Source organism: Engystomops pustulosus, unplaced genomic scaffold (genome assembly GCF_040894005.1).
Source record: "Engystomops pustulosus unplaced genomic scaffold, aEngPut4.maternal MAT_SCAFFOLD_283, whole genome shotgun sequence".
NCBI lineage: Eukaryota > Metazoa > Chordata > Amphibia > Anura > Leptodactylidae > Engystomops > Engystomops pustulosus.
This window is the reverse complement of record NW_027285162.1, coordinates 77,501-95,000: the sequence shown is the minus strand read 5'-3', so window position 1 is coordinate 95,000 and position 17,500 is coordinate 77,501.

Below are 17,500 nucleotides of genomic sequence, written 5' to 3'. Positions count from 1 at the left end.
GGGGCTTCGCTGCGTGTAGCCGTGTAGCGAGCGCAGTAGTGGCCGGTGAAGGGGGCGCGCGTGTGCCGGCATGCCCCGAGAGCGAGAGCCGGAGAGAGCAGTGTGCCTCCGTCATTGGCGAGAGCCAGCAGGGCCGCGGGCAGCACACAAAGCATAAAGTCATGGATCATTGGGCAAGGGCGGCGAGTGATGCAGAGTGATACATTGAGTGCCGTGCAGTGGCAGACATAAGCCGCGTAGAACGTAGGCGCGGAGCAGAGGCCGGAGGATGTCAGAGAGTGTGGCCGGCGAGGGGTGCACCTCTGCGGGCATGCCTCCGACGTCTAGCCCCCGTTGGTCACGGGGGCTCGGCCAAGCACGCGCCGCCGGCCCCGCAGAGCTGGTTCTCGCCTGGAGTGCGAGCCTTGCCCCGAGCATGGACTTCCGAAGTGATGACGTCAGCGGGAGCAGCCGCTCGGCCGTATCCGGCCGCATGTCACTGTCCCCCGGCCAGACTTGGCGGCAAGTCCCGGGGAGGGGCAAGCCCATGGAAGTAGGAGCTCAGCGGGAGCAGCCAGTTGGCCTATCCGGCCACATGTCACTGTCCCCCGGCCAGACTTGGCGGCAAGTCCCGGGGAGGAACAAGCCCATGGAAGTAGGAGCTCCTACTTCCAAAGTGATGACGTCAGCGGGAGCAGCCGCTCGGCCGTATCCGGCGGCATGTCACTGTCCCCCGGCCAGACTTGGCGGCAAGTCCCGGGGAGGAACAAGCCCATGGAAGTAGGAGCTCAGCGGGAGCAGCCAGTTGGCCTATGCGGCCACATGTCACTGTCCCCCGGCCAGACTTGGCGGCAAGTCCCGGGGAGGAACAAGCCCATGGAAGTAGGAGCTCCTACTTCCAAAGTGATGACGTCAGCGGGAGCAGCCGCTCGGCCGTATCCGGCCGCATGTCACTGTTCCCCGGCCAGACTTGGCGGCAAGTCCCGGGGAGGGGCAAGCCCATGGAAGTAGGAGCTCAGCGGGAGCAGCCAGTTGGCCTATCCGGCCACATGTCACTGTCCCCCGGCCAGACTTGGCGGCAAGTCCCGGGGAGGAACAAGCCCATGGAAGTAGGAGCTCCTACTTCCAAAGTGATGACGTCAGCGGGAGCAGCCGCTCGGCCGTATCCGGCCGCATGTCACTGTTCCCCGGCCAGACTTGGCGGCAAGTCCCGGGGAGGGGCAAGCCCATGGAAGTAGGAGCTCAGCGGGAGCATCCAGTTGGCCTATCCGGCCACATGTCACTGTCCCCCGGCCAGACTTGGCGGCAAGTCCCGGGGAGGAACAAGCCCATGGAAGTAGGAGCTCCTACTTCCAAAGTGATGACGTCAGCGGGAGCAGCCGCTCGGCCGTATCCGGCGGCATGTCACTGTCCCCCGGCCAGACTTGGCGGCAAGTCCCGGGGAGGAACAAGCCCATGGAAGTAGGAGCTCAGCGGGAGCAGCCAGTTGGCCTATGCGGCCACATGTCACTGTCCCCCGGCCAGACTTGGCGGCAAGTCCCGGGGAGGAACAAGCCCATGGAAGTAGGAGCTCCTACTTCCAAAGTGATGACGTCAGCGGGAGCAGCCGCTCGGCCGTATCCGGCCGCATGTCACTGTTCCCCGGCCAGACTTGGCGGCAAGTCCCGGGGAGGGGCAAGCCCATGGAAGTAGGAGCTCAGCGGGAGCAGCCAGTTGGCCTATCCGGCCACATGTCACTGTCCCCCGGCCAGACTTGGCGGCAAGTCCCGGGGAGGAACAAGCCCATGGAAGTAGGAGCTCCTACTTCCAAAGTGATGACGTCAGCGGGAGCAGCCGCTCGGCCGTATCCGGCCGCATGTCACTGTTCCCCGGCCAGACTTGGCGGCAAGTCCCGGGGAGGGGCAAGCCCATGGAAGTAGGAGCTCAGCGGGAGCAGCCAGTTGGCCTATCCGGCCACATGTCACTGTCCCCCGGCCAGACTTGGCGGCAAGTCCCGGGGAGGAACAAGCCCATGGAAGTAGGAGCTCCTACTTCCAAAGTGATGACGTCAGCGGGAGCAGCCGCTCGGCCGTATCCGGCCGCATGTCACTGTCCCCCGGCCAGACTTGGCGGCAAGTCCCGGGGAGGAACAAGCCCATGGAAGTAGGAGCTCAGCGGGAGCAGCCAGTTGGCCTATGCGGCCACATGTCACTGTCCCCCGGCCAGACTTGGCGGCAAGTCCCGGGGAGGAACAAGCCCATGGAAGTAGGAGCTCCTACTTCCAAAGTGATGACGTCAGCGGGAGCAGCCGCTCGGCCGTATCCGGCGGCATGTCACTGTCCCCCGGCCAGACTTGGCGGCAAGTCCCGGGGAGGGGCAAGCCCATGGAAGTAGGAGCTCAGCGGGAGCAGCCAGTTGGCCTATGCGGCCACATGTCACTGTCCCCCGGCCAGACTTGGCGGCAAGTCCCGGGGAGGAACAAGCCCATGGAAGTAGGAGCTCCTACTTCCAAAGTGATGACGTCAGCGGGAGCAGCCGCTCGGCCGTATCCGGCCGCATGTCACTGTTCCCCGGCCAGACTTGGCGGCAAGTCCCGGGGAGGGGCAAGCCCATGGAAGTAGGAGCTCAGCGGGAGCAGCCAGTTGGCCTATCCGGCCACATGTCACTGTCCCCCGGCCAGACTTGGCGGCAAGTCCCGGGGAGGAACAAGCCCATGGAAGTAGGAGCTCCTACTTCCAAAGTGATGACGTCAGCGGGAGCAGCCGCTCGGCCGTATCCGGCCGCATGTCACTGTTCCCCGGCCAGACTTGGCGGCAAGTCCCGGGGAGGAATAATGCCCATGGAAGTAGGAGCTCCTACTTCCAAAGGGGCAAGTCAGCGGGAGAAGCCACTTCGCCTACCCGGCCAAGTGTCACTGTCCCCCGGCCAGACTTGGCGGCAAGTCCCGGGGAGGAATAATGCCCATGGAAGTAGGAGCTCCTACTTCCAAAGGGGCAAGTCAGCGGGAGAAGCCAGTTGGCCTATCCGGCCAAGAGTCACTGTTCCCCGGCCACACTAGGCAGTAGGTCCCGGGGAGGAATAATGCCCATGGAAGTCGTAGCTCCTACTTCCAAAGGGGCAAGTCAGCGGGAGAAGCCACTTGGCCTATCCGGCCAAGGGTCACTGTTCCCCGGCCACACTTGGCAGTAGGTCCCGGGGAGGAATAATGCCCATGGAAGTAGGAGCTACTACTTCCAAAGGGGCAAGTCAGCGGGAGAAGCCACTTGGCCTACCCGGCCAAGGGTCACTGTTCCCCGGCCACACTTGGCAGTAGGTCCCGGGGAGGAATAATGCCCATGGAAGTAGGAGCTACTACCTTCAAAGGGTGAAGACACTTGGCTCTAAGTCCCCGAGAGGTATAATGCCCATGGAAGTAAGAGCTACTACTTCCAAAGGGGCAAGTCAGCGGGAGAAGCCACTTGGCCTATCCGGCCAAGGGTCACTGTTCCCCGGCCACACTTGGCAGTAGGTCCCGGGGAGGAATAATGCCCATGGAAGTAGGAGGTACTACTTCCAAAGGGGCAAGTCAGCGGGAGAAGCCACTTGGCCTATCCGGCCAAGGGTCACTGTTCCCCGGCCAGACTTGGCAGTAGGTCCCGGGGAGGAATAATGCCCATGGAAGTAGGAGCTACTACTTCCAAAGGGGCAAGTCAGCGGGAGAAGCCACTTGGCCTATCCGGCCAAGGGTCACTGTTCCCCGGCCACACTTGGCAGTAGGTCCCGGGGAGGAATAATGCCCATGGAAGTAGGAGCCTCTACTTCCAAAGGGGCAAGTCAGCGGGAGAAGCCACTTGGCCTACCCGGCCAAGGGTCACTGTTCCCCGGCCACACTTGGCAGTAGGTCCCGGGGAGGAATAATGCCCATGGAAGTAGGAGCTACTACCTTCAAAGGGTGAAGACACTTGGCTCTAAGTCCCCGAGAGGTATAATGCCCATGGAAGTAAGAGCTACTACTTCCAAAGGGGCAAGTCAGCGGGAGAAGCCACTTGGCCTATCCGGCCAAGGGTCACTGTTCCCCGGCCACACTTGGCAGTAGGTCCCGGGGAGGAATAATGCCCATGGAAGTAGGAGGTACTACTTCCAAAGGGGCAAGTCAGCGGGAGAAGCCACTTGGCCTATCCGGCCAAGGGTCACTGTTCCCCGGCCAGACTTGGCAGTAGGTCCCGGGGAGGAATAATGCCCATGGAAGTAGGAGCTACTACTTCCAAAGGGGCAAGTCAGCGGGAGAAGCCACTTGGCCTATCCGGCCAAGGGTCACTGTTCCCCGGCCACACTTGGCAGTAGGTCCCGGGGAGGAATAATGCCCATGGAAGTAGGAGCTACTACTTCCAAAGGGGCAAGTCAGCGGGAGAAGCCACTTGGCCTACCCGGCCAAGGGTCACTGTTCCCCGGCCAGACTTGGCGGCAAGTCCCGGGGAGGAATAATGCCCATGGAAGTAGGAGCTCCTACTTCCAAAGGGTGAGGTCAGCGGGAGAAGCCACTTGGCCTATCCGGCCAAGAGTCACTGTCCCCCGGCCAGACTTGGCTGCAAGTCCCGGGGAGGAATAATGCCCATGGAAGTAGGAGCTACTACTTCCAAAGGGTGAGGTCAGCGGGAGAAGCCACTTGGCCTATCCGGCCAAGAGTCACTGTCCCCCGGCCAGACTTGGCTGCAAGTCCCGGGGAGGAATAATGCCCATGGAAGTAGGAGCTACTACTTCCAAAGGGGCAAGTCAGCGGGAGAAGCCACTTGGCCTATCCGGCCACATGTCACTGTCCCCCGGCCTGACTTGGCGGCAAGTCCCGGGGAGGAATGATGCCCACGGAAGTAGGAGCTACTACTTCCAAAGGGTGAAGACACCTGGCTGTAGGTCAGCGAGAGGAATAATGCCCATGGAAGTGAGAGCTACTACTTCCAAAGGGGCACTTAAGCGGGAGCAGCCAGTTGGCCTATCCGGCCAAGAGTCACTGTTCCCCGGCCACACTTGGCAGTAGGTCCCGGGGAGGAATAATGCCCATGGAAGTCGTAGCTCCTACTTCCAAAGGGGCAAGTCAGCGGGAGAAGCCACTTGGCCTATCCGGCCAAGAGTCACTGTTCCCCGGCCACACTTGGCAGTAGGTCCCGGAGAGGAATAATGCCCATGGAAGTAGGAGCTACTACTTCCAAAGGGGCAAGTCAGCGGGAGAAGCCACTTGGCCTATCCGGCCAAGAGTCACTGTCCCCCGGCCAGACTTGGCGGCAAGTCCCGGGGAGGAATAATGCCCATGGAAGTAAGAGCCTAGCGGGAGCAGCCGCACAGGCTTCCCGGGAATGTGTCACTGTCCCCCCAGGCCAGACTTGGCGGCAAGTCCCGGGGAGGAATAGTGCTCATGGAAGTAGGAGCTCAGCGGGAGAAGCCGCTAAGGCTTACCCGGGAATGTGTCACTGTTCTCGGCCACGCTTGGTCGTAGGTCCCGGTGAGGAACATGCCCATGGAAGTCGGAGCTCCAAACTCCAAATTGACCTCAGCTGGAGCACTTGCTGAGGCTGCCCGGGCATGGGTGACTGTTCCCCGGGCTCACTTGGTCGTAGGTCCCGGTGTGGAACGTGCCCATGGAAGTTGAAGGGAAGAGAACCGCGAAAGGGAGTTTTTGCGCTAAGCCGCGGCCGAGGAGGGCGCACCGATCCCGGCTTGATTCCTGCCATTCCCGGTCCCCAAACCGGACTCGGCATGGTGGTTGGATCCGTGACCCTGGAACCCTGGGCGGGGAGCCTAGGGGCGAGAGGGGCCCCATGGAGCTCGGGCAGACTAGAAGTACCCTCGTCTGCCCGCTGGAGGGCGCCCTTCCCGGAGCGGAGGGGACCCCCTTGGCCACCAAGTGCAAGCCGAGTTTGGAGCTCGAAACCCGGCCAGGCTTGGTCGGAGGTCCCGGTGAGGAACATGGCCATGGAAGTCGGAGCTCAGCGGGAGCAGCCACTCAGGCTACCCGGGAATGTGTCACTGTCCCCCGGCCAAGACTTGGCGGCAAGTCCCGGGGAGGAATAGTGCCCATGGAAGTAAGAGTTCAGCGGGAGCAGCCGCTCAGGCTTACCCGGGAATGTGTCACTGTCCCCCGGCCAAGACTTGGCGGCAAGTCCCGGGGAGGAAGAGTGCCCATGGAAGTAGCTCAGCGGGAGCAGCCACTCAGGCTACCCGGGAATGTGTCACTGTCCCCCGGCCAGACTTGGCGGCAGGTCCCGGGGAGGAATAGTGCTCATGGAAGTAGCTCAGCGGGAGCAGCCACTCAGGCTACCCGAGAATGTGTCACTGTCCCCCGGCCAGACTTGGCGGCAGGTCCCGGGGAGGAATAGTGCTCATGGAAGTAGCTCAGCGGGAGCAGCCACTCAGGCTACCCGAGAATGTGTCACTGTCCCTCGGCCACCCTTGGTCGTTGGGTTCCTGATGAGGAACATGCCCATGGAACTAAAGAGTTCAGCGGGAGCATCCGCTCAGGCTACCCGGGAATGTGTCACTGTCCCCCGGCCAGACTTGGCGGCAGGTCCCGGGGAGGAATAGTGCCCATGGAAGTCGGAGCTCCAACCTCCAAGTTGACCTCAGCGGGAGCACTCGCTGAGGCTGCCCGGGCATGGGTGACTGTTCCCCGGCCACACTTGGTCGGAGGTCCCGGTGAGGAACATGCCCATGGAAGTTGGTGGGAAGAGAACCGCGAAAGGGAGTTTTGCGGCTGAGCCGCGGCCGAGGAGGTCTCACTAATTCCGGCATGATTCCTGCCAGGCCCGGTACCCTATATGGGACTCGGCTGGGTGGCTGTAGCCGGGACCCTGGAACCCTGGGCGGGGAGCCTAGGGGCGAGAGGGGCCCCATGGAGCTCGGGCAGACTAGAAGTACCCTCGTCTGCCCGCTGGAGGGCGCCCTTCCCGGAGCGGAGGGGACCCCCTTGGCCACCAAGTGCAAGCCGAGTTTGGAGCTCGAAACCCGGCCACACTTGGTAGTTGGTCCCGGTGAGGAACATGCCCATGGAAGTAAGAGCTCAGCGGGAGCAGCCACTCAGGCTACCCGGGAATGTGTCACTGTCCCCCGGCCAAGACTTGGCGGCAAGTCCCGGGGAGGAATAGTGCCCATGGAAGTAGCTCAGCGGGAGCAGCCACTCAGGCTACCCGGGAATGTGTCACTGTCCCCCGGCCTGACTTGGCGGCAGGTCCCGGGGAGGAATAGTGCTCATGGAAGTAGCTCAGCGGGAGCAGCCACTCAGGCTACCCGAGAATGTGTCACTGTCCCTCGGCCACCCTTGGTCGTTGGGTTCCTGATGAGGAACATGCCCATGGAACTAAAGAGTTCAGCGGGAGCATCCGCTCAGGCTACCCGGGAATGTGTCACTGTCCCCCGGCCAGACTTGGCGGCAGGTCCCGGGGAGGAATAGTGCCCATGGAAGTCGGAGCTCCAACCTCCAAGTTGACCTCAGCGGGAGCACTCGCTGAGGCTGCCCGGGCATGGGTGACTGTTCCCCGGCCACACTTGGTCGGAGGTCCCGGTGAGGAACATGCCCATGGAAGTTGGTGGGAAGAGAACCGCGAAAGGGAGTTTTGCGGCTGAGCCGCGGCCGAGGAGGTCTCACTAATTCCGGCATGATTCCTGCCAGGCCCGGTACCCTATATGGGACTCGGCTGGGTGGCTGTAGCCGGGACCCTGGAACCCTGGGCGGGGAGCCTAGGGGCGAGAGGGGCCCCATGGAGCTCGGGCAGACTAGAAGTACCCTCGTCTGCCCGCTGGAGGGCGCCCTTCCTGGAGCGGAGGGGACCCCCTTGGCCACCAAGTGCAAGCCGAGTTTGGAGCTCGAAACCCGGCCACACTTGGTAGTTGGTCCCGGTCAGGAACATGCCCATGGAAGTAAGAGCTCAGCGGGAGCAGCCACTCAGGCTACCCGGCAATGTGTCACTGTCCCCCGGCCAAGACTTGGCGGCAAGTCCCGGGGAGGAATAGTGCCCATGGAAGTGGCTCAGCGGGAGCAGCCACTCAGGCTACCCGGGAATGTGTCACTGTCCCCCGGCCAAGACTTGGCGGCAAGTCCCGGGGAGGAATAGTGCCCATGGAAGTGGCTCAGCGGGAGCAGCCACTCAGGCTACCCGGGAATGTGTCACTGTCCCCCGGCCAAGACTTGGCGGCAAGTCCCGGGGAGGAATAGTGCCCATGGAAGTAGCTCAGCGGGAGCAGCCACTCAGGCTACCCGGGAATGTGTCACTGTCCCCCGGCCAGACTTGGCGGCAGGTCCCGGGGAGGAATAGTGCTCATGGAAGTAGCTCAGCGGGAGCAGCCACTCAGGCTACCCGAGAATGTGTCACTGTCCCTCGGCCACCCTTGGTCGTTGGGTTCCTGATGAGGAACATGCCCATGGAACTAAAGAGTTCAGCGGGAGCATCCGCTCAGGCTACCCGGGAATGTGTCACTGTCCCCCGGCCAGACTTGGCGGCAGGTCCCGGGGAGGAATAGTGCCCATGGAAGTCGGAGCTCCAACCTCCAAGTTGACCTCAGCGGGAGCACTCGCTGAGGCTGCCCGGGCATGGGTGACTGTTCCCCGGCCACACTTGGTCGGAGGTCCCGGTGAGGAACATGCCCATGGAAGTTGGTGGGAAGAGAACCGCGAAAGGGAGTTTTGCGGCTGAGCCGCGGCCGAGGAGGTCTCACTAATTCCGGCATGATTCCTGCCAGGCCCGGTACCCTATATGGGACTCGGCTGGGTGGCTGTAGCCGGGACCCTGGAACCCTGGGCGGGGAGCCTAGGGGCGAGAGGGGCCCCATGGAGCTCGGGCAGACTAGAAGTACCCTCGTCTGCCCGCTGGAGGGCGCCCTTTCCGGAGCGGAGGGGACCCCCTTGGCCACCAAGTGCAAGCCGAGTTTGGAGCTCGAAACCCGGCCAGGCTTGGTCGGAGGTCCCGGTGAGGAACATGGCCATGGAAGTCGGAGCTCAGCGGGAGCAGCCACTCAGGCTACCCGGGAATGTGTCACTGTCCCCCGGCCAAGACTTGGCGGCAAGTCCCGGGGAGGAATAGTGCTCATGGAAGTACCTCAGCGGGAGCAGCCACTCAGGCTACCCGGGAATGTGTCACTGTCCCCCGGCCAAGACTTGGCGGCAAGTCCCGGGGAGGAATAGTGCCCATGGAAGTAGCTCAGCGGGAGCAGCCACTCAGGCTACCCGGGAATGTGTCACTGTCCCCCGGCCAGACTTGGCGGCAGGTCCCGGGGAGGAATAGTGCTCATGGAAGTAGCTCAGCGGGAGCAGCCACTCAGGCTACCCGAGAATGTGTCACTGTCCCTCGGCCACCCTTGGTCGTTGGGTTCCTGATGAGGAACATGCCCATGGAACTAAAGAGTTCAGCGGGAGCATCCGCTCAGGCTACCCGGGAATGTGTCACTGTCCCCCGGCCAGACTTGGCGGCAGGTCCCGGGGAGGAATAGTGCCCATGGAAGTCGGAGCTCCAACCTCCAAGTTGACCTCAGCGGGAGCACTCGCTGAGGCTGCCCGGGCATGGGTGACTGTTCCCCGGCCACACTTGGTCGGAGGTCCCGGTGAGGAACATGCCCATGGAAGTTGGTGGGAAGAGAACCGCGAAAGGGAGTTTTGCGGCTGAGCCGCGGCCGAGGAGGTCTCACTAATTCCGGCATGATTCCTGCCAGGCCCGGTACCCTATATGGGACTCGGCTGGGTGGCTGTAGCCGGGACCCTGGAACCCTGGGCGGGGAGCCTAGGGGCGAGAGGGGCCCCATGGAGCTCGGGCAGACTAGAAGTACCCTCGTCTGCCCGCTGGAGGGCGCCCTTCCCGGAGCGGAGGGGACCCCCTTGGCCACCAAGTGCAAGCCGAGTTTGGAGCTCGAAACCCGGCCACACTTGGTAGTTGGTCCCGGTGAGGAACATGCCCATGGAAGTAAGAGCTCAGCGGGAGCAGCCACTCAGGCTACCCGGCAATGTGTCACTGTCCCCCGGCCAAGACTTGGCGGCAAGTCCCGGGGAGGAATAATGCCCATGGAAGTGGCTCAGCGGGAGCAGCCACTCAGGCTACCCGGGAATGTGTCACTGTCCCCCGGCCAAGACTTGGCGGCAAGTCCCGGGGAGGAATAGTGCCCATGGAAGTAGCTCAGCGGGAGCAGCCACTCAGGCTACCCGGGAATGTGTCACTGTCCCCCGGCCAAGACTTGGCGGCAAGTCCCGGGGAGGAATAATGCCCATGGAAGTGGCTCAGCGGGAGCAGCCACTCAGGCTACCCGGGAATGTGTCACTGTCCCTCGGCCACACTTTGCCGTAGGTCCCGGTGAGGAACATGCCCATGGAAGTCGGAGCTCCAACCGGGTGAAGCCGCCGAGAGCTAGCCGGGAATAGGGCGCCAAACCCGGCTACCGCCCTCCAGGCTTGCCCCGGTCGAAAGACCTACGTCCTCGCAGCAGCACCAAGCGAAAAATTCTCTAAGTGTGGGAGAACCGGGGACCCGACCGGTGGCACTCTGCCTCTCGCTGCCGCCCTCCTGGAAGCGTCCTCGGTCACTCGGAGTACGGCAGATTTCAGAGCTCCGGAATGGTGAAAAAGAACCGGAGAGAGGGCGAATCCGGCTTCTCTCTGCCGGGCGAGGACCACCGCAGGCGGCGGGGACGTCTGACAGGAGACGGCGCCGCGGCAGGCTTTCTAAGTGGCTGGGCTTTTTGTCCTCGGCGAAAGTCGAAAAAATTTTGCGGTCCGAGCTGCCCTGCTCCTGCCGGGGAAGGCTTACCGCCGGCGGCTGCCAACCCCTGGCTTGCCCGCCGGATCGCCTTCGAAGGCTGCTGAAAAAGAACCCCGAGACGGGCACCTCTCGGAAGAACCGCAGACCAAAACCGACCGGTCCGACTTTCAGTGCACCTTCGGCGGCAGAGAGAAGCAGCAAAAATACCGGTCAGAGAAGGGGAGTTTTGGTCGACTCTGCCAGGCTTTTGCACTAAGTCAGATCCGTAATGCCAGCGGGACTGAGTCGCTTTTGCGTGCCGTGGTCCTGGAGGCCTGCTCGGACAGGGCGGTCCTTCGGGTCCCGCGGGAAGGGGCATTTCATGTTCCTCTGCGGGAGGTGATCCATTTTCTGCGGGAAATGGCGAGCCCCTTCGGCTACAAGAGTGTGTAGGTCCCGCTCAACAGTCTACGTCCTTAACCATCGGGGACTTTGTAGATTGTGCCCGTCATCGCTCTCCGCAGAACAGAGCGGGAGGTCTCCGCGGCGGAGGCCGGAGAGGGCGCGAGGTGAGCGGCATGGTATGACTGGGTTCGTGCCGCTCACTGGTACCCGGAGCGTGGCGCCCTCCGGGTAAAAGGCTAGCCGGGGCGAGCAGGTGGGTTGACGGGCGCATAAGCCACGCCGTCCCCGCCATACAAGGTGCCGGTGGCCTGGCGAACCACCGGCGTAAGGCTAGCCAGGGCGGACCGCGGGGCAGAGGGCGCTTAAGCCACGCTCTCTCTCCATCCCACCAGTACAAACGGGGAAAAAATTTCAAAGTGTGGGAGAACCGGGGACCCGACCGGTGGCACTCTGCCTCTCGCTGCCGCCCTCCTGGAAGCGTCCTCGGTCACTCGGAGTACGGCAGATTCCAGAGCTCCGGAATGGTGAAAAAGAACCGGAGAGAGGGCGACTCTGGTTTCTCACTGCCGGGCGAGGACCACCGCAGGCGGCGGGGACGTCTGACAGGAGACGGCGCCGCGGCAGGCTTTCTAAGTGGCTGGGCTTTTTGTCCTCGGCGAAAGTCGAAAAAATTTTGCGGTCCGAGCTGCCCTGCTCCTGCCGGGGAAGGCTTACCGCCGGCGGCTGCCAACCCCTGGCTTGCCCGCCGGATCGCCTTCGAAGGCTGCTGAAAAAGAACCCCGAGACGGGCACCTCTCGGAAGAACCGCAGACCAAAACCGACCGGTCCGACTTTCAGTGCACCTTCGGCGGCAGAGAGAAGCAGCAAAAATACCGGTCAGAGAAGGGGAGTTTTGGTCGACTCTGCCAGGCTTTTGCACTAAGTCAGATCCGTAATGCCAGCGGGACTGAGTCGCTTTTGCGTGCCGTGGTCCTGGAGGCCTGCTCGGACAGGGCGGTCCTTCGGGTCCCGCGGGAAGGGGCATTTCATGTTCCTCTGCGGGAGGTGATCCATTTTCTGCGGGAAATGGCGAGCCCCTTCGGCTACAAGAGTGTGTAGGTCCCGCTCAACAGTCTACGTCCTTAACCATCGGGGACTTTGTAGATTGTGCCCGTCATCGCTCTCCGCAGAACAGAGCGGGAGGTCTCCGCGGCGGAGGCCGGAGAGGGCGCGAGGTGAGCGGCATGGTATGACTGGGTTCGTGCCGCTCACTGGTACCCGGAGCGTGGCGCCCTCCGGGTAAAAGGCTAGCCGGGGCGAGCAGGTGGGTTGACGGGCGCATAAGCCACGCCGTCCCCGCCATACAAGGTGCCGGTGGCCTGGCGAACCACCGGCGTAAGGCTAGCCAGGGCGGACCGCGGGGCAGAGGGCGCTTAAGCCACGCTCTCTCTCCATCCCACCAGTACAAACGGGGAAAAAATTTCAAAGTGTGGGAGAACCGGGGACCCGACCGGTGGCACTCTGCCTCTCGCTGCCGCCCTCCTGGAAGCGTCCTCGGTCACTCGGAGTACGGCAGATTTCAGAGCTCCGGAATGGTGAAAAAGAACCGGAGAGAGGGCGAATCCGGCTTCTCTCTGCCGGGCGAGGACCACCGCAGGCGGCGGGGACGTCTGACAGGAGACGGCGCCGCGGCAGGCTTTCTAAGTGGCTGGGCTTTTTGTCCTCGGCGAAAGTCGAAAAAATTTTGCGGTCCGAGCTGCCCTGCTCCTGCCGGGGAAGGCTTACCGCCGGCGGCTGCCAACCCCTGGCTTGCCCGCCGGATCGCCTTCGAAGGCTGCTGAAAAAGAACCCCGAGACGGGCACCTCTCGGAAGAACCGCAGACCAAAACCGACCGGTCCGACTTTCAGTGCACCTTCGGCGGCAGAGAGAAGCAGCAAAAATACCGGTCAGAGAAGGGGAGTTTTGGTCGACTCTGCCAGGCTTTTGCACTAAGTCAGATCCGTAATGCCAGCGGGACTGAGTCGCTTTTGCGTGCCGTGGTCCTGGAGGCCTGCTCGGACAGGGCGGTCCTTCGGGTCCCGCGGGAAGGGGCATTTCATGTTCCTCTGCGGGAGGTGATCCATTTTCTGCGGGAAATGGCGAGCCCCTTCGGCTACAAGAGTGTGTAGGTCCCGCTCAACAGTCTACGTCCTTAACCATCGGGGACTTTGTAGATTGTGCCCGTAATCGCTCTCCGCAGAACAGAGCGGGAGGTCTCCGCGGCGGAGGCCGGAGAGGGCGCGAGGTGAGCGGCATGGTATGACTGGGTTCGTGCCGCTCACTGGTACCCGGAGCGTGGCGCCCTCCGGGTAAAAGGCTAGCCGGGGCGAGCAGGTGGGTTGACGGGCGCATAAGCCACGCCGTCCCCGCCATACAAGGTGCCGGTGGCCTGGCGAACCACCGGCGTAAGGCTAGCCAGGGCGGACCGCGGGGGAGAGGGCGCATAAGCCACGCCGACCCCGCTGTACAAGGTGCCGGTGGCCTGGCGAACCACCGGCGTAAGGCTAGCCAAGGGCGTACCGCGGGGCAGAGGGCGCATAAGCCACGCTCTCTCTCCATCCCACCAGAACAAACGGGGAAAAAATTTCAAAGTGTGGGAGAACCGGGGACCCGACCGGTGGCACTCTGCCTCTCGCTGCCGCCCTCCTGGAAGCGTCCTCGGCCACTCGGTGTCCGGCAGATTTCAGAGCTCCGGAATGGTGAAAAAGAACCGGTGAGAGGGCGACTCCGGATTCTCTCTGCCGGGCGAGGACCACCGCAGGCGGCATGGGAAGTCTGACAGGAGACGGCGCTGCGGGCAGGATTTCGAAGTGCATGGGCTTTTGGCCTCGGCGAAAGTCGAAAAAATTTTGCGGTCCGAGCTGCCCTGCTCCTGCCGGGGAAGGCTCACCGCCGGCGGCTGCCGACCCCTGGCTTGCCCGCCGGATGTCCTTCGAAGGCTGCTGAAAAAGAACTGCCAGGCGGGCACCTCTCGGAAGAACCGCAGACAAAAACATAAAAATTTTGGGCGATCCGACCCTCAGTGCACCTTCGGCGGCAGAGAAAAGCATCAAAAATACCGGTCAAAGAAGCGAGGTTTTGGTCGACTCTGCCAGGTTTTTGCACAAAGTGTTGGCATCGTGCGGCGTCGCGCTTTGCTGTACCGTATCCCCAATGGAGCGGCGCCCGGCGGGGTAGGCTAGCCATGTGAGGTCGAGGGCGGGAGAACGGGACGTAAGCCAGGCCGTTCTCCACAAGAAATTCCGGACGCGGAGACCCCTTCTCCGCCCTACGGTCCCCAATGGGGTGGCGCCCGGCGGGTGAGGCTAGCCATGGGAGGACGGGACGCAAGCCAGGCCGTTCTCCACAAGAAATTCCGGACGCGGAGACCCCTTCTCCGCCCTACGGTCCCCAATGGGGTGGCGCCCGGCGGGTGAGGCTAGCCATGTGAGGTCGAGGGCGGGAGGACGGGACGTAAGCCAGGCCGTTCTCCACAAGTAAAATTCCGGACGCGGAGACCCCTTCTCCGCCCTACGGTCCCCAATGGGGTGGCTCCCGGCGGGTGAGGCTAGCCATGTGAGGTCGAGGGCGGGAGGACGGGACGTAAGCCAGGCCGTTCTCCACAAGTAAAATTCCGGACGCGGAGACCCCTTCTCCGCCCTACGGTCCCCAATGGGGTGGCTCCCGGCGGGTGAGGCTAGCCATGTGAGGTCGAGGGCGGGAGGACGGGACGTAAGCCAGGCCGTTCTCCACAAGTAAAATTCCGGACGCGGAGACCCCTTCTCCGCCCTACGGTCCCCAATGGGGTGGCTCCCGGCGGGTGAGGCTAGCCATGTGAGGTCGAGGGCGGGAGGACGGGACGTAAGCCAGGCCGTTCTCCACAAACTCCCAGCGGTAGAGTCTCGGCTCTCCGCTCTTTTGATCGATCTGACACAGCGCGATCCGGCGGGGCAAGGCACTTTGCTCGGTCAGGGGTATTGGCCCCGGCCGGTTTATGGTAAAGCGTTCCTTAGCCTCAGTCTTGGTCGCGCATCAATCCCCCGCTCCCCGTGAGCGGCTGTCGTCCTCTGCCTAAGGTTGTGTAGCGCGGTGCCAGTGTGGTCCTCGCACGGCCCCGCTCCTGCCACAAGCGGTAGGACTCTCTGCTTCGGCTGAGGTTTGCTACGAAGCGTATGGAACGGGCGTACTCCACCGTACCGTGGGTGGGGGGCGGCGGCGTTGGCGGCGGCAGCGTCCAGCGAGGAGCTCCGGCTCCCCGCGGTAGCGCCTCGCCTAGTGTCCCTCGGGCAAGTCCAATCGCCCCCCGCCCGGTCGGAGAGCGCAGACACTTCTGTGTCCACGGTTTATTTCCGCAGCACGAAAAGGGACGGCTCCCGCTTGCTCCTCGCGGGGACGAGGCTTAGACCCACCGTGGCGCTTCCGCGGTAGGTAGGGTCGTCTGCCGTAGGAGCGGTAGCGGTCGAGTGGTCCCCAGTGTACCCTGTTAGCGCTGCCCGCCTACGCCTGAAGAGCTGCGGACCGAGAAAAAGGTTCGCTCCGCTGCTGACGGCGAAGCGCGCGGCACGCCGCGGAAGAGGAGAGGGAGCGGTCGCCCCCGGGGCGGCTCCCCTCCGAGTCCGGCAGAAGCAGAGATTGTAGCGGAGGGGGGGGGTTTTCTAAATTCCCCGGGCGTGTTATCCCCAGCGGTAGCCTTCGAACTCTTCAACCGCAAGCACGATCGCACGTTCACAGCACCCGTCACTAGGAGCCGGGCCAGAGGCGGGCGGCAGACGAAACCGACATGAGCGCTTAAGGGTATTGCACCCCCGGCGCCCAGACCCTGGAAATTGAGTCTGCCCCCAAAGCCCACCCGCGTCCTCCTTGGCGCTCCCGGAGTACATGGTCGTAGATGGGCCATCGGTCGCTAATGCCAAACTGCGTCCCAGGGGTGCGTCCCCTCTGACCAACGGCAGACCCATCCCTCTCGCCAATCCGCGGATCCCCGCCAGGTCCCGAACAGGGCTCGTCCTTTAGCGTTTCAAATGCGCCCTCCCCGCCATACGAGGGGTTGAGGACCGTAGCCTTCCCTTACGAGAGGCACCAGGGGTGCGCCTGCTCGAGGGCCCGGCCGTGGGCGTAACGCTTGGGCCGCCCGGGGGAGTCGGTAGACCATGGGAGACCAACACTCGCACCCGAACGTTGCCCGTGCTTTGTGGAAGAGAGCTTCTTTTGCGAGGTTGTCGCTGCGGATGGCGCCCGGACAAACCCTATCCCTAAAACTTCTGGGGAATTGGCGTCTAAGCCACCCTGCTCGGTATCCCTGCACCCACGAAGGGGGCCGTGGAAGGCTTGGGGTCTCGCCGGCGAAACCGACCGGATGCCCGGGGTACTGAACCCCCGGGGTCCCACCCTGGAAATTGAGCCGTCCGACCCCGCCACGTCTTCCTAGTGCTCTCCTTGGCTCCCCCGCCTGTGGGCGTCGTTAGGGGCTGCGGTCATCAGCGCCGGCTAAGCTTCGGCAACACGGCCGACCCACCCCTTCGGCGCCTGGGGGAGCCTGGTCCCAGTCCGGGCCGTTCCGTAGGGGCGGCTATCCCTTACATGAGGGACTCGGTGCGTCCGCTCGGGCTGCGGGGCTCCGGCTCCGACAGCCGGGGAGCTGGTTTTGACCGCGGGCCTCGACGGGAGCCGGCAGGGACCGGACTTAGGCGTCAAGCCGAAAATAACCCCGGCACCCTCGCGTGCTTCCAAAGCGAGGGGACCTTTGGCCGAGCGGGGGCACCGGAAGCCGAACCGACCCCAACCCCTCTTCCTACCCCAGGGCTGGGCTGACCAATCCCCTGATCGGGTCTAAAATGGAAGAAGGGGATTCGAGGGAAGGGGCTGGCGGAAGGCAGTTGCCCGACGGAGTAGGCGAAGGCCAGGCCGTTTCCGAGTCCCGAGCAGAGGAGGGCGAACTCGGCTCTTCATCGACCGACGGCGAGGCGAGGGCGGTGGCTGCCGCGGGGAAGACTCCATTGCTCGTCAGCGCGCTAGGAGCGGGGCCGACTGGCTGCTCGGGGTATGGCATCCCCGGGGGCCCACCCTGGAAATCTTCGCTCCTCAGCCGCTGCAGGTTATAAGGTCCCGCCGCGCGTAAGCGCTCAACTCTCCGACCCACGGATGTCGAGCCCATGGTGAGCCGGCCGTTTCGTACGGGGAAAAGGGGTCCTCTGGCCCCACATCGATCGAGGGGGGTTTAGATCCGCGGAGGCACGCACCGCGAGGCGAATCGCTGCTTTTCCCCAAGAGGTTAACCTTCAAACCACCGAGTAGGTTCGGGGCAGGGCCGACAGTCTGCACTGGGGTATTGCATCCCTGGTGGGGCGACCCTGGAAATCTCTGCCCCTTTCCACTCTTTCGGTTGGGCCTCTCGTCGGGGCGAGCGTAAGTCGGCAAGCAGACGTGGGAAGAGGCTTCTTACCGGTGACAC